The sequence below is a fragment of the Sus scrofa genome, chromosome 4, assembly GCF_054392235.1.
Source record: "Sus scrofa isolate SSC_HxYL_T2T_F1_AM1 chromosome 4, Sscrofa_HxYL_maternal_Yorkshire_Landrace_v2.0, whole genome shotgun sequence".
NCBI classification, from domain to species: domain Eukaryota; kingdom Metazoa; phylum Chordata; class Mammalia; order Artiodactyla; family Suidae; genus Sus; species Sus scrofa.
In genome coordinates, this window is record NC_139386.1 from 26,309,641 (window position 1) to 26,332,348 (window position 22,708).

At 35.6% G+C, this 22,708-nt stretch overlaps 1 long non-coding RNA gene across 2 annotated transcripts in view; it reads right to left on the bottom strand.

Annotated features, from left to right (window-relative positions):
- Positions 1–2,233: 2,233 nt before the first annotated feature.
- LOC146403731 (uncharacterized) overlaps positions 2,234–22,708 on the bottom strand; it is a 67,485-nt gene continuing 47,010 nt past the window's right edge. For both annotated transcript variants that reach the window (XR_014844985.1, XR_014844984.1), the window contains one exon: positions 2,234–2,719. This is a non-coding gene — a long non-coding RNA (uncharacterized LOC146403731). The remainder of the gene's footprint in view (positions 2,720–22,708) is intronic.

Sequence of the window (22,708 nt, forward strand, 5' to 3'; positions counted from 1 at the left end):
GTGATAATGCTTTATCACTATGCGGTCAAAATGGTGATGCATGTTAAAGTAGCAAAGTTTAAGCAAATATCTGAAAAAAATGTAATGTATCACAATTTAATGCATATTTTTATGTTTTTTTCATAAGTTTAAATATTTCCTATAACCTTAGGATATGTTTATATTTTATTGCTAATCATAATATTTAGGCTTCATTTTGTATTTTGGGACTGTTTTGAAAAGTCGAATGGTAATATGGGTATTTTCTCAATTGCATTCTAATCTATGTTACAACAAGTAATCCCTAGGTATATTTTTCAATAAAAAAAGTAGTAATATCTCTGCTAGAAGAGCCACTCTGACATTCCCTAAGCTTTTTGAACTCTCTAGGACATAGGTAATAATTGTGATAGGATCAAAAATTAAGACTTTAAGGCTGATAATACATAAGGTCTTCTTTCATAAAACACTATGATTATTAGGATAATTATAAAAAATCTCTACAGGCTTTACCTTTCATTACCTGCCCTGTGTTATATTTTGTTACTTAATCACCACGACATCTTTTTTTGGGGGGATTTTAGACTATTAAAACAACCTCTCAAAATAATGCCATTTTATCCATTTTAGGCTACAACATACAAACATAGAGCATACAAATGCCGTGCCTTTGTTTAATAAAGTATTTTGTAACGTGTAGAATTAATTTAAAATGTCTTCATGATTTGTGAATACATCCCCTTATTAGTTACAAGTATTTTTATTACAGTGACTGAATTTTGAAGTCCAGTGGACGCTTGATAGAATTTCTGAGTGGAAAACATCATTATTACCAAGCACAGAAATGAGTAATAAATCTGAGTTTGACATTTCTTCTGTCTAAAGAGAGTTATTGGTTTTCCAACATAAATTTCAACTGTCCATGTGCTCCATTTTGTCAGCCTGATTATTTTGGTTACCTGCTGGCGAAATTTTCTGTAAAAGAGACTTTAAAGGAGCTCATTTTGCTTTTAGCGTCTTAAAATAATAGAAGAGTCTGATTTGAGATGGCTTAGCTCATACTTTTTTTTTTTTTCTTTTTTTTGACTTCCTGAGAAAATGTGTGAATGCAAGCATAGATTTTAGGGTTTCACTTTCCATCCATAATGGAAGTAACAAGCTGAAAAGACAAGCCAGGATACATACAATGCCCAAACACTCAAAAGCTAGTCCAATGCTCTGCATTTCTATGGCAGTAATTTTTAGGGTTACATTATTTTTTTCCAGTTCAATTTCAGTTCCTCTCAGAAACTCTTGTGAGTTGAGAGTCCAGAGATGAAAGTAAAAATAGCAGTGTTATATTGCAAATGCAAAAATGAGCCTTCTTTTTCTGACTCAAAACTTGAAGTACAGACATGACAGAGTGAGTTTGAAGAGTCTAGAAGGAACTTGAACTTGCTTTAGGATTTAACTGAATGAAAACAGAAGGGAAATTTCTGTATCCACTGAGCAGAAAAGTAAAGAAAAAGGAATAACTAAGGGGTGTGCTACATTTATCTTTTCAACATAAATTTTTTTTTTACTAAGATTATCATTTTCCCATAAGCCTAATATATTAGTTAATTTTACAATAAACATTTATTTCCCTTGATTTTTAAAACCTTAATTTAATAAATGTAAATCTGACACCACATGTGTCTACATCCATATTTATAGCAAAACAGAAAGAGTGGTGCCTTTTATCAGCTTTCTTTTTAATTTTATGGGCCTCATGACTTGTAAAATAAATTAGCACACAAAATTGTAAAGTGTATATTGACCATGTGATACCAAAATGGGACATTTCCATTTTTAAAATATACTGAAATCCATACAATTTAAGTTCTGAAATTTTCACACTGCAAATGAGTATTAATATTGTAAGTCAAGTAATTTTATTTTGGTTGCTAGTAGGATTGTGACATTATATTTTATTAAAATACAAATATTTTATTGTCTCTAATTTTTTTGGTTATAGCATTGCAATGTTAATAATAGTTGGTTTGCTGAGTAGGACTGCTGTGATATTTATTAGGAAACAATAAAAAAGAAAAAAATGCCTCTGCCCTACATTCACATAACTGCCTAACTTTCAAGATCTTGAAAGTTAAAGAACAATATAAGCTGGAAAGTTCAAACATTATTTTTAGCTTACACTCCCCACCCCCAATGTAATTCTTTAGAATTTTCAAGTATATTTGAATCTTCTGTCTGAATCTCTCAAATAGAAACACAGTGTATTAGACAACGATTTTATTTCTTATTAAAATTCTGTTGGTGATACCTCAAATAAACAGTGTTGTCTGGGCTCATTCGTGAGGGTGTATTCAACTCAAAGAACATCTGGAGAGGGATGTCTTTTCTCAGTTGTCCGGCAATTCATGTTACTTTTACCTGGGGCTCCTTGGTTCTGCTCTATGTGGCAGAGTAGATTAGATCAAATTTCTTTACATGGTAGAATTCCAATGGAGCAAGAGCAGTAGCTTCAAGATGTTCTCAGGACACATGATCCAGAAGGCTCAAAACTTTTCCTCCTCAAATTCTGCTGTTCAACACAGATCACAAGGCCCCAGCTAGTTCAAGGTGTAGAGAAAAACCACTTCCCAATGGGAGTTGTGAAATACCGTCACCATGTTTTCAATCTGCCATTCCACACACATCTTGTCTACATTGACTGCTTTCCTGTTTCCCCTTTGATTTTCCAGCTTTATTGCAGTATGACCTGTGTAAGTTTAAGGTGTATGTTATGTTAAATGATTACCACCATAGTTTTAGCTAACACCTCCACCATGTCACATAATTACCGTGTGAGTGCTAAGAGCATTAAAAATCGACTCTCTTAGCAACTTTCAAGTATATAATACAGTATGAACTATGACCACTGTGCTATGCATTAGATCCCTAGGTATATTTGGGTATATATCCAAAAGAAATTTAAACAGGGTCTGTAAAAGGTATCTGCATGCCCATATTCATTTCAGTGTTATTCACAACAGCTAAGGTAAGGAGACAACCCAAGTGTTCATCAATGGATGAATGCGTAAAGAAGACATGGTATGTAAATAATAGTCATATATATGTGTGTGTATATATATATCCATAAGAAAGAAGATTATCTCCCGTTTCTTATATGCAAATATTTGAGTCATTTGCAGTTTGTCACTTCAAGGGGAAACTTTGGAAAAACAGTAAGATTTTTGTTTTTTTCCTTTATTTGGAAGTAAAAGCAGTCTACCAGGCTTTTTCTCACTCATATCATTCCAAGCAGGTTGGCTCCTTTAATACAGAGAGACTTATTCACTGCAAATTTCTGAGCCAATTCTAGTCAACACGAGCAGAGTATTAATAGCCTCAAACCCAACTGTAGATGAGATCTCTGTGTATTGTTTCTGTCATATGCCCTTGTATACTGCTCTGAGCACTTGTATTCCATTCTGTTTGTCTTAGTTCTTAGTTGTACTGAGCTTAACAGTTCTTTGCTGGAATAAGAATTTTACCATAAACCCAATCCCTTTGACTTTGCTACTGAGAACTGCCTAGCTAAGTCCATTTACTGCCATTAAGGCTATTTGTCTCCACTAAATAGCACAATATTTTCACCATTGACTTTTTGTCAATTCCTCTGCCTACAGCATAGTTTGCAAACTTGTAACTTTCAATAGAAACTTGGTCTGCAACTGTGGTTCTTTTAACCAAAACTGTGCTTAAAAATAACCACATACTAGCAATAGAAATTTGAAACTAAAATTTTAAAAAGAACTATTTACCACCACTTCAGATGAAATACTTAACTATAAACCTAATACAATAATCTATAGGATCTATATGCTGATTACAAAATTCTACTTAAAAAAAAAAAGAAAACCTAAATAGACACATCATGTCTGTGGATTTGGAAATTCAATTCAGTAAAGATCAATTTCTCCCAGTTATAGGTTTTGTATAATTCCTATCAACATCCCAAGGAGATCTTTTTAGACATAGACAGACTTATTTTAGAACTTATTTTGGAAGGTACATGCCCTAGAATAGTTAAAAGACTCTTGGGGAAAAAAAAGAATAAAGTGGGAGAAATAACTATACCCAAAATTACGGTAAGCTATGTAGTAGTCAAGGTAATGAGGTGTTGGTAGAAGGATAGTCATACAGATCAATGGAGCAGATTATAGAACCCAGGTAAAGACTCACATATAGTCTCAGCTGATTTTTGTCAAAGATGCAAAAACAATTTAGTAAAGAAATGATGACCTTTTCAAAAAAAGGATATAGAACAATTAGGAAATGGCATATAAAAAAATTAAACTTAAAGTTTATTCTTTATAAAACATTAACTCAAAATACACCAAAGACTTAAACACAAAAAGTAGAACTATTAAAAAAAATAGCAGAAAATCTTCAGGACCCAGGATTAATCTACTTTTGTGTATGTGAAAGAGTTCATACTTAAAATGCCAATTTTAAAGTAAATTCAGTTTCATTTTTAAGCACAAATGCAATGAGCAAAAAATAATAATGAAAAAACATTTTGTTAAATATCTGTGAATTACTAATATTAAATAATAAACCAAACATGCATTTATTTTGTTTTGTCTTGTTTCTGCTACTGAGGAAAAATGGTACACTTTGCGTAATGTGAGCTGACTATGAAGAAAGCCTGGAAAATCTTCAGCAGGTAAGGTGAACATGGATAGGTATCTAATGTAAGAACTAAGAGGCCATCAGGAGATGCTTTGTGAAGCTACCAGGGAAGAAGATTTAATACCTGGGCATGTGAGGGGCTGCCAGTGGGTTGCTACTGGTGTTTTTGCTACACAGTTTGAAATTAAGTTGTTTTTTACAGCAGGTAGAGGTTAAAGTCTTCACTTAGCAAGTACCAAAGATTCTGGAGGGGAAAAAAAAAAACATCCTTTTTATATGAATAATTAAAAAATTATATTCTCCAGGAGCTACTGGTACATTCTGAAAGTGCCTTCAAAGTAGTATCTTCTTAGCTGTGACTTCCTGGAGTCTGTGAATTTATTATTTAGCTTTAAATTTATAACTTGCTTTCATTATTGATTTGTAAGCAATGCAAAAATGATTGCTATTAACATTCAGAAGCCTCAAGAATTAAAGTTCTAGAATATTAGCGTCACACAAATTCATAAACCGTGTTATATTTGCATGACACTATGCCTGATACAAATTTTTATAGATTTAATTTTCTTGCCAAAGTGACTTCTATAGAGGCAAAGATCAAAGTTTTAAGCATTTAAATGACAGCTCAAGATTATAGGACTAAAACCTCCTAGTTAATTTAAGAATTATGTTTAAACTTTTTCTTTGAGAGGCTTTTTGATCAGAGATTCTTTAGACAGTATATTACATGATAACTCTAAGGTGCTTCATTTCAGAGACAAATTCTGAATCAGATGTGATGGCAGAGCAATAGATATAAATTAGGCCTATTTTGTGCAAACTGAAATGTATATTTATGTACTGGAGGTTTTGGAAGACATTAACACATAGACAAATAGGTAAAATTTTAAAAATTAAAAATTCTTTAGAAAAACTGCTGTTCTTGATGTAGTAACTATGTATGCTGTAGTTTAAAACAAGAGGAATATTACGTAAATTGCATAGTTGCCTATGCCGATGCATAAGTATGTATCAATTTACTTATATAAGATCTATGCTAATACTGTCAAGAGAATGGTTTCTCTGACATTCCCCTCTGTAGTTATGATACTTTGATATCTATACACAAAGTTGTACCTATTGTTGTACAACATGGTGATAATGAGGTGAGATGAAAAAAATTAATAGGAATAGGTTTTATTCTGAGATAAAAAGATCCCTCTTATGGACAGAAATTTTGAGTGACACATTGTGAAGCTGTAGTTTTTATACAAAATGTCTGGTCAAAGAATACTATAAAGCACTATAAATACTGAGACTTTTTTTTCTTTTCCTAAGTAGAGAATGACAGAGTGGGAGCAGAAACAAATCTCACCTAGTAACACCTTAGATGAAAACCCACCAGAAAGCACTAATTGAGTACAACCATTCACAATCTCTAGACTTAACATCTGAAATAAGGCATTTGAGGAAAGAGTACATCAGCTTTCTTTACAAACCTAATTCTTAGATTGATCTCCCAACCTTAAGTATTGCATAATCAATCAACTAACCAAACAAAAACAATAAAAAAGACATAGTGACAATGATGAAACTGCTGCAAAGCATATAATGTCCTGAAGAACCAGAGGGAAAGAATATTTGGGGGAAGAATTTACTTCAGGTAACAAAAGAATCTATGTTAAATTTTTATTTTGTTTTCAAAGGAAGGCTTAAAAATAGACTTTATTGAGGCAGAGTATATTTATTATATTTTCTCAAGTTCTGTATTCTTAATGCTCTAGCATTGGAGGCCATGATCCTGGAGAGATTGCCCTTGCCAGAGCTAGCAGCCAACTCCTGGAGCATGCCTTTCACATACAAACCAAACAATCCAGAGCCCACATCCACAACCTTTATCAAATTCTCATACACCAAACCAATATTCCCCCGCCCTAATTCAGACCAGAGCCGGGTACTAGACAGCAATAGACCATCAACATAACCCAGAGTCCACATAAAATTATTCAAACTATACAAACCTAAACTTATTCAGTGTACCTACCACACCTCACTCACTTTTTTTCCCATGGAAACTCCAAAAAAGTCTCTGGGCCATGCTCTCCCTGTGTCTCTCTCCCTCCTGACCAACCAGATGGACTCAATTCCTGTTTAACTTTCCATGGCTTTACCTCTCTAGCCTCTTCTGTAAAATAGTGACCTCAAAGGCTTTTATGAATGTAAATTTGGTTATGTGAATTGCTAACATAGCTGAATGCTTGCCATAAACTGTAACTCTATTAATAAATGAAAGTCATAAAAGACAAATACCATATGATATCGCTTATATCCAGAATCTAGTATATGGCATAAATTAATCTTTCCACAGAAAAGGAAATCATGGACATGGAGAATAGACTTGTGGTTGCCAAGGGGAAGAGGGAGGGAGTGGGATGGATTGGGATCTTGGGGTTAATAGATGCAGACTATTGCCTTTGGAATGGACTAGCAATGAGATCCTAGCACTGGGAACAATGTCTAGTCACTTATGATGGAGCATGATAATGTGATAAAAAAATACTGTATACATGTATGTGTAACTGGGTTACCATGCTGTGCAGTAGAAAAAAAAATTACATATTGAGGAAATAAAAATAAATAAAAACACTTGAAATAAAAAAAAAAATGTGTGAAAGGGTGGAAAATCCACCTAGGAATGTACTTGGATTCCTACAGAAGAATTTAGAAACAACACTTAAGAATATAATAGAATAGTGTTCTAAGGTTAAAAATACCTGACTCTGAAGATTTAAGACATTGCTGTATTTCAGAAATATTTATTGAAAAGAGACCTACTCATGCTTAGTTTTGTAAATGTACTATTTATATCAAGATATCTAAAGTTTCTAAATATTCCCCAAAAAACGAAATCATGTAGTTTTAATTTCAATTGCAATTAGCTCAATTACAACTTGTTCATAACACCAAGTTCCAGACAAAACACTGCTTTATAGACTTTAAGAGTCTAAGTAAAAAAAGGTTGCGATCCCCCAAATGATATATAATAGACATGTCTTACGGCAAAATTGTGGAAATTGTTATTAGATGTACATTGGCTTAGAAAATATATTGCTTAGCTATATTCTTTTTAAAAAACCTTAAATTTAATGCTCCAAGCAAATAAGAATCATAACTATACACATCTCAAAGAAAGGTTATATATAATGAGGTAGAATGGTCTTGATGCAATGACAGCTATAGAATGGTCTTGAAATTGGTAGGTAGCTTTCATAATTACTGTATCCAAAGGGACTTGAAAACTTGAACTTAATTCTCTATATCAAAACTCCAATCTGGCATGTAGGGTCGAAGAGAATTAGTCTTTAGGCAAAGGATTGTGTAAATAAGCAGAAGGTGTGTGAGAAACATCAGGAAGAACTGTTACCCTAAGCAACTCAAAGAGTGTGTATCTTGCATAAAAAGGGCAGCTGCAATTTAAATCCAACTGAATCTTTCAGAAAAGATTATAGGTCAAGTGTTTCCAAATCTTCTAACTTTGAGATAAAAAAATTCAGATTTTATATACCATCTGATTTACATAAATAGAGTTTTGCTTTTGGAAAAGTGAACTTAAATTGAGATAAGTGTAGATTCACATGCAGTTGAGAGACATACAGAAAAATCCCTTAATTTAGTTTCTGCCAGTGATAAAATCTTGCAAAACTGTCATGCATTATCACAACCAAGAAATCGATGTAAATACTATGAAGATTCAGAACAATCCCATCTCCCCCAGGATCCCTCCTGTTGCCCTTTTATAGCCAGACCCATCTCCCTTTCAGATCTGCCTCCCTTCCAATGTCCCTGAAAACTTCTAATTTCCTCTCCTTTTCTATAATTTTTCATTTCAAGGATGCTCTATAACATTACAATACATGACCTTTTAGGATTTACTTTATTGACTCATAGCTCTCTAGAGATTCATCCAAATTGTTGCATGCATCAATAGTTTGTTGACACTTCTGAGTAATATCCCATTATGTGGATATACTATAGTTTGTTTTATCACTTACTCACTGAAGGACATTTAAACTGTTTTCAGTTTGGGGCTATTAGGAATAAAATTGCAAACAACATCTGTGTACAGATATTTGTGTGACCATTAGTCTACATTTCTCCAGGATAAATGTACAAGAGTGCTATTGCCACGTCATCTGGTAGATGCCTGCCCAACACATCCACAACTGCTATATCAGTTTATATCCTCAGGATTGCATGAATGATCAAGTTTGTCTAAGTCCTTACTTGTATTTGGTGTTGTTACATTTTTCTTTTTTAGTAAATCTGATAAATATAAAGAAAGATCTTGTGGTTTTTGGTTTAAATTTCTCTAATTAAATTGAGTATCTTTTCATATGTTTATTTGCCATCTGTATGTTCTCATTAGTTAAATGCCTGTTAATACCTTGGTTCATTTTTCCATTGAATTATTTACTATTAATTTTTGAAAATTCTTTTATTATTATTTCCCCAATACAATTTTCTTATTCTACTGTATAGCATAGTGACCCAGTTACACATACATGTTTACATTCTTTTTTCTCCCATTATCATGCTCTGTCATAAGTGATTAGACAAAGTTCTCAGTGCTACACAGCAGGATCTCATTGTTAATCCATTCCAAAATCAATAGTTTGCATTTATTAACCCCAAGCTCCCAATCCATCCCACTCCCACCCACTCCCCCCAGGGCAACCACAAGTCTATTCTCCAAGTCCATGATTTTCTTTTCTGTGGAAAGGTTCATTTGTGCCATATATTAGGTTCCAGATATAAGTGATATCAAATGGTATTTGTCTTTCTCTCTCTGACTTACTTCACTCAGGACGAGAATCTCTAGTTCCATCCATGTTGCTGTAAATGGCATGATTTTGTTCCTTATAATGACTAAGTAGTACTCCATTGTGTATATATATGACATCTTCCTGATCCAATCGTCTGTTGATGGGCATTTGGGTTGTTTCCATGACTTGGCTATTGTGAATAGAGCTGCAATGAACATGTGGGGGCATGTGTCTTTTTTAAGGAAAATTTTGTCTGGATATATGCCCAAGAGTGGGATTGCTGGACCATAACATAGTTCTTTTTTTTTTTTTTTGTCTTTTTGCCTTTTCTTGAGCTGCATATGGAGATTCCCAGGCTAGGGTCTAATTGGAGCTGCAGCCGCCAGCCTATGCCAGAGCCATAACAACATGGGATCCGAGCCGCGTCTGTGACCCACAGCACAGCTCATGGCAACACCGGATCCTTAACCCAGTGCGCAAGGCCAGGGATGGAACCACAACCTCATGGTTCCTAGTTGGATTCGTTAACCACTGTGCCATGACAGCAACTCCCATATGGCAGTTCTATGTATGGTTTTCTAAGGTATCTCTATACTGTTCTCCACAGTGGTTGTACTAGCTTACATTCCCACCAACAGTGCAGGAGGGTTCCCTTTTCTCCACACCCCGTCCAGCATTTGTTATTTGTGGACTTATTTAATATTGGCCATTCTAACTGGTGTGAGGTGGTATCTCATGGTAGCTTTGATTTGCATTTCTCTAATAATCAGGGATGTTGAGCATTTTTCCATGTGCTTGTTGGCCATCTGTATATCTTCCTTGGAGCAATGTCGATTCAGGTCTTTTGCCCATTTTTCCATTGGGTGGTTGGCATTTTTGCTGTTGAGTTGTAGAAGTTGTTTGTATATTCTAGAGATTAAGCCTTTGTCCGTTGCATCATTTGAAACTATTTTCTCCCATTGTGTAAGTTGTCTTTTTGGTTTCTTTTTGGTTTCCTTTGCTGTGCAAAAGCTTGTCAGTTTGATTATGTCCCATTGGTTTCTTTTTATTTTTATTTCTGTTGCTTTGGGAGATGGACCTGAGAAAATATTTGTAAGGTTAATGTCAGAGAATGTTTTGCTTATATTCTCTTCCAGGAGTTTAATGGTGTCTTTTCTTATATTTAAGTCTTTCAGCCATTTTGAGTTTATTTTTGTGCATGGTGTGAGGGTGTGTTCGAGTTTCATTGATTTGCATGCAGCTGTCCAGGTTTCCCAGCAATTCTTGCTGAAAAGATTGTCTTTTTCCCATTTTATGTTCTGGCCTCCTTTGTCAAAGATTAATTGACCATAGGTGTCAGGGTTTATTTCTGGGTTCTATTTTCTGTTCCATTGGTCTGTATGAATGTTTTGGTACTAGTACCACACTGTCTTAATGACTGTGTCTCTGTAATATTGCCTGAAGTCTAAGAGAATGATGCCTCCTGCTTGAAAATTTGTTCTTCAGATTGCTTTGGCAATTCTGGGTCTTCTGTGATTCCATATAAATTTTTGGATTGTTTTTTGTAGTTCTGTGAAAAATGTCATGGGTAATTTGATAGGGATTGCATTGAATCTGTAGAATGCTTTGGGTAGTGTAGCCATTTTTACATTATTAATTTTTCCAACCCAGGAGCATGGAATATCTTTCCCTTTATTTACATCTTCTTTAATTTCCTTGATGAATGTTTCATAGTTCTCAGCACATAAGTCTTTCACCTCCTTGGTCAGCTATATTCCAAGGTATTTGAATTTTTGGGGTGCAATTTTAAAAGGTATTTTTGTATTCCTTTTCTATATTTCATTGTTAGTATACAGAAATGCAACTGATTTCTGAATGTTAATCTTATATTCTGCTATTGCTAAATTTGTTGATCAATTCAAGTCATTTTTGTGTGGAGTCCTTAGGGTTATCTATATATAGTATCATGTCATCTGCATGCAGTGACAGTTTTACCTCTTCTCTTCCTATTTGGATGCCTTTTCTTTCTTTTGCCTGATTGCTTTGGCTAAGACTTCCAGTACTATGTTGAATAACAGTGGTTGAGAGTGGGCATCCTTGTCTTGTTCCAGATTTTAGTGGAAAGGGCTTTCAGCTTTTCTCCATCGAGTATTATATTTGCTGTGGGTTTGTCATAAATGACTTTGATTATGTTAAGGAATGTTCCCTCTATACCCACTTTGGTAAGAGTTTTGATCATGAATTGATGTTGGACTTTGTCAAATGCTTTTTCTGCATCTATTGAGATGATCATATGGTTTTTGACTTTTCTTTTGTTAATGTGGTATATGACGTTGATTGATTTGTGTATGTTGAACCATCCTTGTGAACCTGGGATGAATCCTACCTGGTTTGGTGTATGATCTTTTTGATATGTTGTTGGATTTGGTTGGCTAAAATTTTGTTGAGAATTTTTGTGTCTATATTCATCAAAGATATTGGCCTATACTTTTCTTTGTTGGTGGTATCTTTGTCTGGTTTTGGAATTATGGTGATTGTGGTATCATAGAATGTCTTTGGGAGTGTGTTCCCTCTTCTTCAACCTTTTGGAAAATTTTAAGGAGAATGGGCACCAGGTCCTCTTTGTATGTTTGGTAGAATTCACCTGTGAAGCCATCTGGTCCTGGACTTTTATTTGTAGGGAGTGTTTTATTACATATTCAACTTCACTTCTAGTGATCAATCTGTTCAGTGGATCTATTTCTTCTTGACTCAGTTTTGGCAGCCTGTAAGTCTCTAGAAAGTTGTCCATTTCTTCTAGGTTGTCAGATTTGTTGGCATATAATTGTTGATGGTATTCTCTTTTTTTTTTTTTGTATTTCTGTAGTATCTGTTGTGACTTCTCCTTTTACATTTATTTCATTTATTTGGGATTTTTCTCTCCGCTTCTTGGTGAGTCTAACCAGAGGTTTGTCAATTTTGTTTACCTTTTCAAAGAACCAGCTCTTGGTTTTATGGATTTCTTCAATAGTTTTTTTATTCTCTATTTTATTGATTTCCTCTTTGATCTTTATGATTTCCTTCCTTATGCTGACTTTAGGTTTTGATTGTTCTTCTTTTCCTTATTCATTTAGGTGGTGGGTTAAGTTGTCGATTTGAGATTTTTCTTCTTTTTTGAGAAAGGCCTGTTTTACTATGAACTTCCCTCTGAGCATTGCTTTTGCATAGATTTTTGACTGGTTTTGTCTTATCATTTGTCTTGACTTATTTTTTAATTTCCTTCTTGATTTTATCATTGACCCATGAGTTTTTAATAGCATGTTGTTTAGTCTCCATGTGGTAGGTTTTTTCTCATTTCTTTCCCTGTGGTTGATTTCTAGTTTCATGCCATTGTGGTCAGAGAATATACCTGAAATAATTTCTATACTGTTAAATTTGTTGAGGATGGCTTTGTGCCCCAGTATGTGATCCATCCTTGAGAATGTTCCATGTGCACTTGAGAAGAATGTATATTCTGATTTTTTTGGATGTAATTTCCTGAAGTTGTTGATTAAGTCTAAATTTTCTATTGTTTCCTTTAGGATCTCTGATGCCTTATTGATATTCTGTCTAGACAATCTGTCCACTGATGTGAGTGGGGTGTTAAAGTCTACTACAATTGTATTCCCATCAATTTCTCCTTTTATATGTTAGTATTTGTTGTAGGTATCTGGGTACTCCTATATTAGGGGCATATATATTGATGATTGTAATATCCTCTTCTTGAATGGATCCTTTAACCATTAAATAGTGTCCTTCTTTGTCTTTCTTTATGACCTTCATTTTAAAGTCTATTTTGTCTTATATGAGTATTGCTACTCCTGCTTTCCTGTCTTGTCCATTGGCATGAAGTATCTTTTCCCATGCACTCACTTTCAATCTATATGTGTCCTTTGTCCTGAGGTATGTTTCTTGTAGGCAGCAGATTGTAGATTTTTTTTTTCCAGTCTGCCACTCTGTGACTTTTGATTGAAGCATTCAGTCCATTGACATTTAAGGTGATTATTGATAGATGTTTATTTATTGCCATTTTAGACCTTGTTTTCTAGTTGATTCTATGTTTCTCTTTTCTTTTTTTTTTTTTTTTTGTTGGATGGTTTCCATTTATTTTATGCTTATTTTCAGTTTTTGTGAATGTAATGTGGTTGCCCTATTTTTTAAGTATGTTAATCCCTTCCTCTATCTCCTTGCTTTAGCCTGATAATCATATAGGCTCAAACACATCATTAAAATAAAAAAAAGAATCTGTTTTTTTCTTACTTCCCTTGCCCACACTGTATGATTGTGATGTCTTTTTTTGTTGTTGTTGTTAACTTCTTCATCTTTAGAACTGTATGCTGACTTATTTAAGTCACTGCTTTCCAATTGTGGTTTCCTCCATCCTAGTTCTTCCTTTTTTTTTTTAAATTTAGAGAAGCCCTTTCAGTATTTCTTTTAGAATGGGTTTTGTATTGCTGTACTCTTTTAGCTTTTGTTTGTTGGAAAAAAATCTTTATTTCCCCTTCTATTTTAAATGATATTCTTGCTGGATAGAGTATTCTAGGTTATAGATTTTTTTTCCTTTCAACACTTTAAATATATCTTGCCACTCCCTTCTGGCCTATAGTGTTTCTGTAGAGAAATCAGCAGATAGCCTTATCGGGGCTCCCTTATAATTCATGCTTTGTTTTTCTCTTCCTGCCTTTAGAATCCTCTCTTTAACTTTTGCCATTTTTATTATAATATGTCTTGGTGTGGGCCTGTTTGGGTTCCACTTGTTTGGGGTCCTCTGTGCTTCCTGTATCTTGATATCAGTATCCTTTAGATTTGGAAAGTTTTCAGCCATAATTTCTTCAAGTATATTTTCAATCCCCTTTTCTTTTTCTGCTCCTTCTGGAATTCCTATTGTGCATAGATTGGCCCGCTTTATATTATCCCATAGGTCTCTTATATTGCTTTCATGTTTTTTTCATTTGGTTTTCTGTCTGCTGTCCTGATTGGGTAATTTCCATTATTCTGTCTTCCAAGTCACTAATTCATTCCTCTGCATTATTCATTCTGGTCTTTATTGCCTCAAGTTCAGTTTGTATCTCTGCAAATGAATATTCTAGTTTTTCCTGGCTCTTCCTTATATTTTCTAGTTCCTTTCTGAGAGAATCTGCATTACTGTTCATATCCTCTCTTAATTCCTTCAGTATTTTCACTATCTCCTTTTGAACTCAAGGTCTGTCAGACTGCAGAGGTCTGTTTCATTTTTGATTGCTTTAGGTGACTTCTCCTGTTGCTTTAACTGGGAATGGTTTCTAGGCTTCTTCATCGTGCTTGTGTTTTTCTGTGAATTTGGGGAAGACAAACAGTAGTACAGCAGAGTCCAGGGTGGTCCAGCAGGGCAGGCCTGTGTAGGTGGGGGCTCCCGGCGTATGGTGGGCCAGCGGGGTGGCCCCATGTGGGTGGGTGCAGGTAGGGAAGCGGTCTGCAGCGGATGGAAAATGATTTCTGGCTGTGGCTGGGGCATTTTTGCCAGGAATGCTCCACTCTCTGGGAGCTGGTGGGCAAGCCCGCACACTGGGGCACCAGTTTTCTATGGCAGCCTGCCCCTCCTCCTCTCCCCTTCCCAACAGTGGTGCCTTGTCTCTCCTGTAGGTCCAGACCTTCTCTGGGGTTCCCTCTGCGGTGGCTTTCCTCTCCCCAGCCCTTAGCATACTGCTCCCCCTGCCCGTAGCACACCACTCCCTAGTCCCTCAGGCTGCCTCCCCACTGCCAACCCCGCCTGCTCCCAGGTACTGACCTCAGGAGCCCAAGTCTCAGTGCCCAGCCCCCACCCAAGCATCTCAGACTGTGGTGTCTCTGCCAGTGGTTCAGAAGATCTGTGCATCTCTCACTCTGCTTTTTGATTCTCAGACCTACTGCTGCACTTTTCTCGGTGTCTTGGAGATCTCTCTGACTCAGCTGATCTTACCATTGGTTAGGTGGCTTCCCAGGGTGTGGGCTCCCTTTCTCCTTCACAGCTCCCTCATGGGACTGCTAGGGGACTTTTCTCTCTCTTTTTTTCTTTTATTCTACCCAGTTATGCCAAGAGTTTCTTGCCCTTTTTGGAGCTTTAAGTTCTTCTGCTGCCACCCAGTTGATGTTCTGTGTGAGTCGTTTTACATGTTGATGTGTGTTTTTTTTTATGTGTTTGTGGGAGAGGGTGAGCACATCCTCTTACTCCTCTGCCATCTTGCCTCCTTCCTTGAAAATTCTTTATATATCCTAGATACAAGTCCTTTATTGAAAATATTTTATCTCTACTATTAGCTTTTTAATTAATGTGGCTCAATTAGTTAATAACAATTCATGTACAGTTTTCTATTGGTAAATACATCTGTGCATAAATCACGAGTTATGTCTTTCTATATTCACATACAATTTATAGTTTAATATTTATAGTTTAATAGTTTAATATTCTACACTTACATAAAAAAATCCTTTTCTGTATTTCTTGAGCATGTATGTTAGAAATCCTAGATAACATGATTTTAACATCTTCAGCTATTCATGATTGATATTACCAAACTGCTCTCCTTGTTAATGCTAATTCAGTTTTCTCGGCAATACAAGAGGGGTCCTATTTTCTGGGCAAGCTCACATTAAACTAGAAATATAAATTATGTTCATAGACAGGATTTACCATCATAATGATATAACTTTTTTCTCAGAGTTAATCTATAAATTAAAGGCAATACCAGTCAGAATCCTTATAGCTATTGTTAGAAATTGATGTACAGTTCCTAAAATCCAGTTGGTAGAGAAGTTTCAAGAACAGAAAATATTCAACATAATTTTCCAATAGTTAAGGGTTGGATATCTCCAACCATATATCAAAGTGTACTAGGCAGCTGAAATAAATACATCATTTTCACATACTATGGGAAGTATTTTAACATTGATCTCTCCATAGCCAATGGAGACTGGGAGCCACTTGGCAGTCTGAGTTTCTCTTTCCCATTAGCATTATCCTTAGAGGACAGTGAGAGAGTCCTGCCTTCAACCTTCATTTTAGAGAATCCTATGTATCATTCATCTTTTTATATCTTTGTAAGAGTGTGCCAACCTGGAAACCAGGTTCCTCCCTGTTTAGGACTTTTCTCTGGGTACCTGGAATACAGATCCTTCCCAAAATGCCCCTTCTGGAGCTAGTGGGATCTGTTCTGAGGTTCCAGCCCCAAAAGAATAGAAAAAACCACCAGTATGCATACCCCTAGACCATGGTGATGGCCAAAGTGGTGACTATTTGCAGGTAAAGTACACAGAATTTTAATATGTGGGACATCTGCCAATTACAAAGTGTATCCATTCCAACTATATATTCGAGGACCAAAATGACCACCAGATGGATCCTTAGACCCAGAGGTCTCATAATAAGCTAGATCTGAGACAGAACATCACTTCTTTCCAGGCTTGCATGAGTTCCCCGCTTCTAGTAGAAGGGCTACCATGGAACTTTGGGTCCTTCACTATCAAGTCAGTTTAGACCTTGTATTTACATGTCCTCAGAAACATCTGAGTATTCCTTTATTTTTCTCCCCCTGTGTATAGTTATGCCAATAATGCAAATAAATTTCTATTATGTCCCCATGGGGAAAGAATGGGGGGATAATCATTCACAGATTAGTTAACACAGTATAAGATTCTTTCTTCTGAAAATCTAGCCACTCCTTCAGTTAATGGGTCACATCTCAGGGAAGTGATTCAGTTCCAGCATGTGGGTAATCGTGCATTCCCAATTTCTTCTAGATTTACAGGCTGAGTATGGACCATATTACCTGCCTACCTAATTTGCCTCTATAGACATTCTATGCATTAGCTATCCTAAAATTTCTCTCCAGTTCTGCTTGTCATTTATAGTTATTATCGCTACTTTCTTCTGATGTTTGAGCACTACCACCTGGTCTCCATTATTTTGGAATCTTATTATCAGCCATGGGCAACAAAAGAGAGCCACCCCCAAGATTTCAAGCAATCAGCTACCATTCTTGCTAGCTAATTTCTTTCATTTTTCTTTACTTTTAATTCCTTTGGGGTGGGAGAAGAGGAAAAGAAGAAGATATATTGTAGTATTTCCATAGAAAGATAGAAAGACACCTTCAGTGGTTTTCTGGACAAACATAATATATGCACTCTAGCATGCTCAATTCTCTGAATTTCTATCTTACTTAACTGAGTGTTGCTTTCTTCAAGTTTCTAGGAGACATTCTTGTGGTGCCCTTGCATTATCTAACAGGTCTGTGTCAGAGTATTGGATTCTGTATCCTGAGAAAATGCCGACATATCAATAAACTCTCTTCACATAACTTTGTATTCCATATACCTTGATCTAGTACTCTCAGTACAGTTCTAGATGTATGATCCTGGCTCCTTTTGGTCTATGTTGATGAGATGACAGTTTCTTTGGGGTAATAATTACTCCTTAACTTCCTTGGTAGGCCAAGAACTTTCTCCACTGGTAATAGTGTGATTTAATTCTATTAATAACATAGTAATCAGAAGGAAAGGTGAGAGCAGATTTTAGAAGGATGGGTGTGTGCTATCTTGCACAATCAAGGTGACACCATCAATTTAGGATACTTTAGAGGGAAGAGTTAACCTTTCTGCAGGTTTCTGCAGGCTTCAGTGTTTGGGGGCATATAGGAATTCAAGGTTTTTAAGTGTACCAACTCAGACATCTTCATCAATTCCTGAAGGACTTATTGTTTCCCAATCAGTGCCTTGATCTTGATTTAACAGACCAGCTTAGAGTAAGAATTTAGTGCTCTCTGGCACTCTGATACTCTATAATTAGTTTCCGTCCTAGTCCTGAGATTTCTCAGTACTCTATCAACAGGGGATTGGTATCTCTTTATATATTGCCAAAAAGTCTCTTTGACTTTCACACATAGCTTTTAAATGATTAGCTTTACATTATCTCAAGCATCAATTAACCTCAATAACAGCTACCTCATTTTAAAATCCTGATAATTATTATCTCACTCATATTTCTCAAATGCCTGCTATATTTCACTCACCAGTACAGGGTTCAGCAGTTTTCCTATAAAGGACCAGATAGTAAAGGGTTTAGGATTTGTGGCCAATACAGTGTCTATAGCACTTATTGCAACCTGCTGTGTAGGGTGAAAGCAATCATAGGTAAAACATGGCTCTATGTTTCAATAAAAGTTTTTTTTAAAACAACAGGTGGTAGCCTTCAGTAGTCTAACCCCTGCACGAGTACAATCACTTCTTTTGATTTATCCTACCAGTTCACGTGTGAAAATTTTAACAGATTCCATACTGGAACATAGTAGACACCATCTCTCACCACTCAGAGTAATGTATTTCTATTATCAGCAGGTTGGGAGATAATCCAGCTTTTCTATCCCATTCAGCACTAACTTTTCAGGTCCCTCTTCTGGTACCAATTCAAACCCCAGGAAGCAGACTCTAGGGTGGAGGTTCACATGCAGGGAAGGAGGCATGATTATGCAAAGAGAGAAGTAAGCTGCCATTTATTCCCTAAATGCTCTACCAACTCCTTGGACATTATTTGAAAAGCCCCTAAGCTTTTCAGTATGATTCTGAGTTGGAGCGAAGGGGCCATGCATGTATATGTTCTACAGACTGATTGCCAAAGAGAGGTTGTCCCTGGAAGCAGAGCATGGATTTTGGCATGGTGGCTCTCTTCAACTAGGGGAAATTTCTGGAGAAGGCTGAGAGATGAGGGCCATCAGTCAATAGCAGTTCCCAACAACTGGAAAGCTATACCCTGAAGGGGAATTTTGGTACTTCATGGTGACTTCCACTACAGATGAAGTCTCAGACACATATGCACAGACACGGAGTTCCAGCTCTCCCTTCCTCTCCTGGATTTCATTCCCAGTTCTTGCTTTCTGAAGATCTATGAAGAGGCATCGGATTCCCACAGACCACTCTATGTAGCTCTAACTCCTTGTTTTCTCTTTGGTAATTAGACAGTTTAGTTTCTCAGGATGATACCTTTTTGATGTTCCATTTCCCATTTCTAGACTTTCACCAGCTCTAACCAGCAACTCTGAAAGGAATCATGTGTATGTTATATTACTATCTCATATTCCCCTGAACTTAATGCTTGTAGCAATGAGTATTTTTCAGCTTGTTCATAAATATAGTGATTGTTTTTCTTTTATATATATTTTACTCTTAAATAGATATTCTAATTGTGGTTAATCTTGCATGTCTATAAGTTACATCTATCAGAGTATAGTGTGATTTTATACATCACTACCAGATGGATTAAGGACCACTTGGGACTGTGTGTCACCACTTTTGGAGAGAGAGTTAATACATTTTCAGTAGTGCAAGTTGTATATATTAGGTAGAAGCATATTTTTGTATTTAAATTAAATATGGTTAAAAGAAATATATAGAGATACCATGTTGGGGGGGGGGGCTATGGTGTACAATGTATTGGATAACTTGGTTAAATTGGGAAAATGTTTCCTGGAATCATTTCACCTTCACACTTCTGTACAAGAGGGGAAATATGCATAAGACCTGGAATGTGGAAGTGAAGGAACTCTGGTCTTTTCACACTCAGATGAAGTGGCAATGAACAGACTCAGAGATACCTGGTGGGTTCCATCACTCTCTGCTATCCTGCATCTACTCTCTCATGACTGCTGGCCCTGATGTGCAGTGTCCTCAAACCAGCCATCAGATGCCTGCCCTTAATTGTAGAGACAGCCACAGCACAAAACCAGCTTTGTGCAGACTTAGGTAATCTTTCATTCAGAAGGGTGCTAGACCAGATTTCATCACATGGTGGCAGCAGAGTTCTAACAGGGCAAGCCCCAGGACAGAGGACTTGTTAAGGCTAGACTTGCACCACTTTGCTGCATTCCATTGGCCAATGAATGCAACCGCCACCAAGCTTACTATTAGTCAATATGGGAAAGGGACCCAAAAAGGCATGGGTACCAAAGAACATGCTTCCAATCCATCTCATTGAATTTTACATTTGTCGTAATTACATGCGTATTTAGTTTTCAGTAAATCATACTTTCATTATATAGTGACTATAGGTAATTTTCAATTTACAAGCCAATTTTAGAATATATTAATTACAACTCCCCTACCTTCTTAACAGTGATGTTGTCTTTTTAGGTTTATTAGCCTTTAGCACCGTATTTTGGACTTAATTGAATTTTTTAGAGAACAGATTTTAAAATGACTGTCATGAAAGTTGTAAACTCATCATAAACATTTTTCTATCCTTCTATGAAATTGATAAAGCTATAAACTACTTTGCTTTTTAGGATAATGAAGTTAATGTTACTTTACCTTATTTTTTAATCAGCACGTGAATCAATAGCTACTTAGATATAGACTGATTCTCACATTTTACACAGGATTTTGAGATCATTTCTGGGCTAGAGTAATTGTAATTTGTAGCTGAAAAATAGCATAAACAAGAATTTTTTAATGGATCCCTAAACGTTCTAAATTGAATAAATAAAACTAAGTGATTTGGAGGGAGATGTTTTGGAAGTGTTTTGCCATTACTATCTATAATGCTCATGAAGAAATTTTTCTTAGACTCGACTAAATATTCAGTCTCAAAAGTCAAAGACAACATTGAACCTCAAACTAATCAGAAGTATTTACAACAGACACTACCCTTTGTCAGAAGAATGCCATACATTCTTCATTTGTCCAAGTTCTTGTAGTAGACCAACACAATATCCCATGTGGTCCTATCTTTGTAACATCTCTATAGACATAGTTTTCAGGGTCTTCACAAGAGGCATGGCCAGTTACAAAAGTCATCGCAGTAAAGGATGAAGATCAGACAGTTCGCACCTATCACATTTTTATAGTTTTTCCAGGCCAGATGACGTATATAAACCCGAAGTCATTTTTAAATCATAAGTGATGTTGCCTAGCAATTTAGTTTTCATTTTTACCTGTATTAGGTTTCCAGGGAAACAGGAACAAAGATTATTTTCTCATGAAGCATGGGGAAGGTTTTTATTAACCCTATGCTCACACTGTCAAATGTTCCAACTATATTTTTTCAATAAAATTGATAATGAGTGGGCTTTCATCCCACATAGTTTATTAAATGCCACTTATTTTCCTAAACTGAACAGATGGTCCATGTGATGGAGGAGAGAACAGATAATAGCTATTTTTTTTTTTTATTCTCTAGTGGTTAAAGTGATAATGAAAAGATGTGCCTTTAGGAAAAAAAATGTCACATGCTAATTATCAACTACGTGCAAGGCTGTGCTCCCTTCGTAAAGGGTACTTCATTATCTACTGATGACATTAATGCTGCAAGATAAGAATTGAGAGCAATGCTTGTAGATGAGGAAACCAAGACTTCACACTGGCCAGCTGGTCTCTAGATTGTCACAACTAAAAGACAGTTGAGAAATATTCATGAAATAATTTTCATCGATTTTGAACTCTCTTCGAAAAGGGGATTTTTTTTCCAATGAAATAGGGAATCAAACAGTGTTGTTTGGGTTTCCCTTTGCATTCATTAAAACCTAATTGTTGCTGGCTGATTACTATTTGAATGTTTTTTACGGCAAGAGGAAACAGGGATTTTTCAAAGAGGCAAACAATGCAAATGAAATAATTTCACTGAAAGGGTAACTTTTTAGCATAATTCTTTGAAAACTGTGGTTGAGGAACTGTCCAAGATCATGACTCAATTAGAGGAAATAATGGAAATGACATTAACATATCTGTTTGAAACCAGACAGGATAGCAGAAAGTTAAGTAGAGTGAGCAATCCTAATTTGGTAGAGTGCCTGGATGACCTCATTTGTTTTTTCAACCCTTTATGACCAATTCTAACACCTCAAGAGTTAAAATCCAAATCTCTTATTTTTCTTTTAAACCATTAAAACTCTCTCTCACTTGTGTTTATTTGGCTTTTTAAAACTCAAATTGAGTAGTAATAAAATAATATGGCTTTGATTATATACTCAGATTAAGCCTTTCACTTTTAATCATACCATCGATGTGAGCCAACAAATAGCACTATGATTACAGTTTTTTTAATTACAATTTATAATTATATTATTTCAATTATATATTTATTTATGTATAAATATACATAATTATTTATACACTATTATATATATTTTCTGTATTTTATCCATGTAGTTATTTTTAGCATTTTTGAAAAATTTTTTAAAGGAAACCTTATTTTAATTGCATTTCATTTTTTTTTTTTTTTTTTGTCTTTTTGCCAATTCTTGGGCCACAACCGTGGCATATGGAGGTTCCCA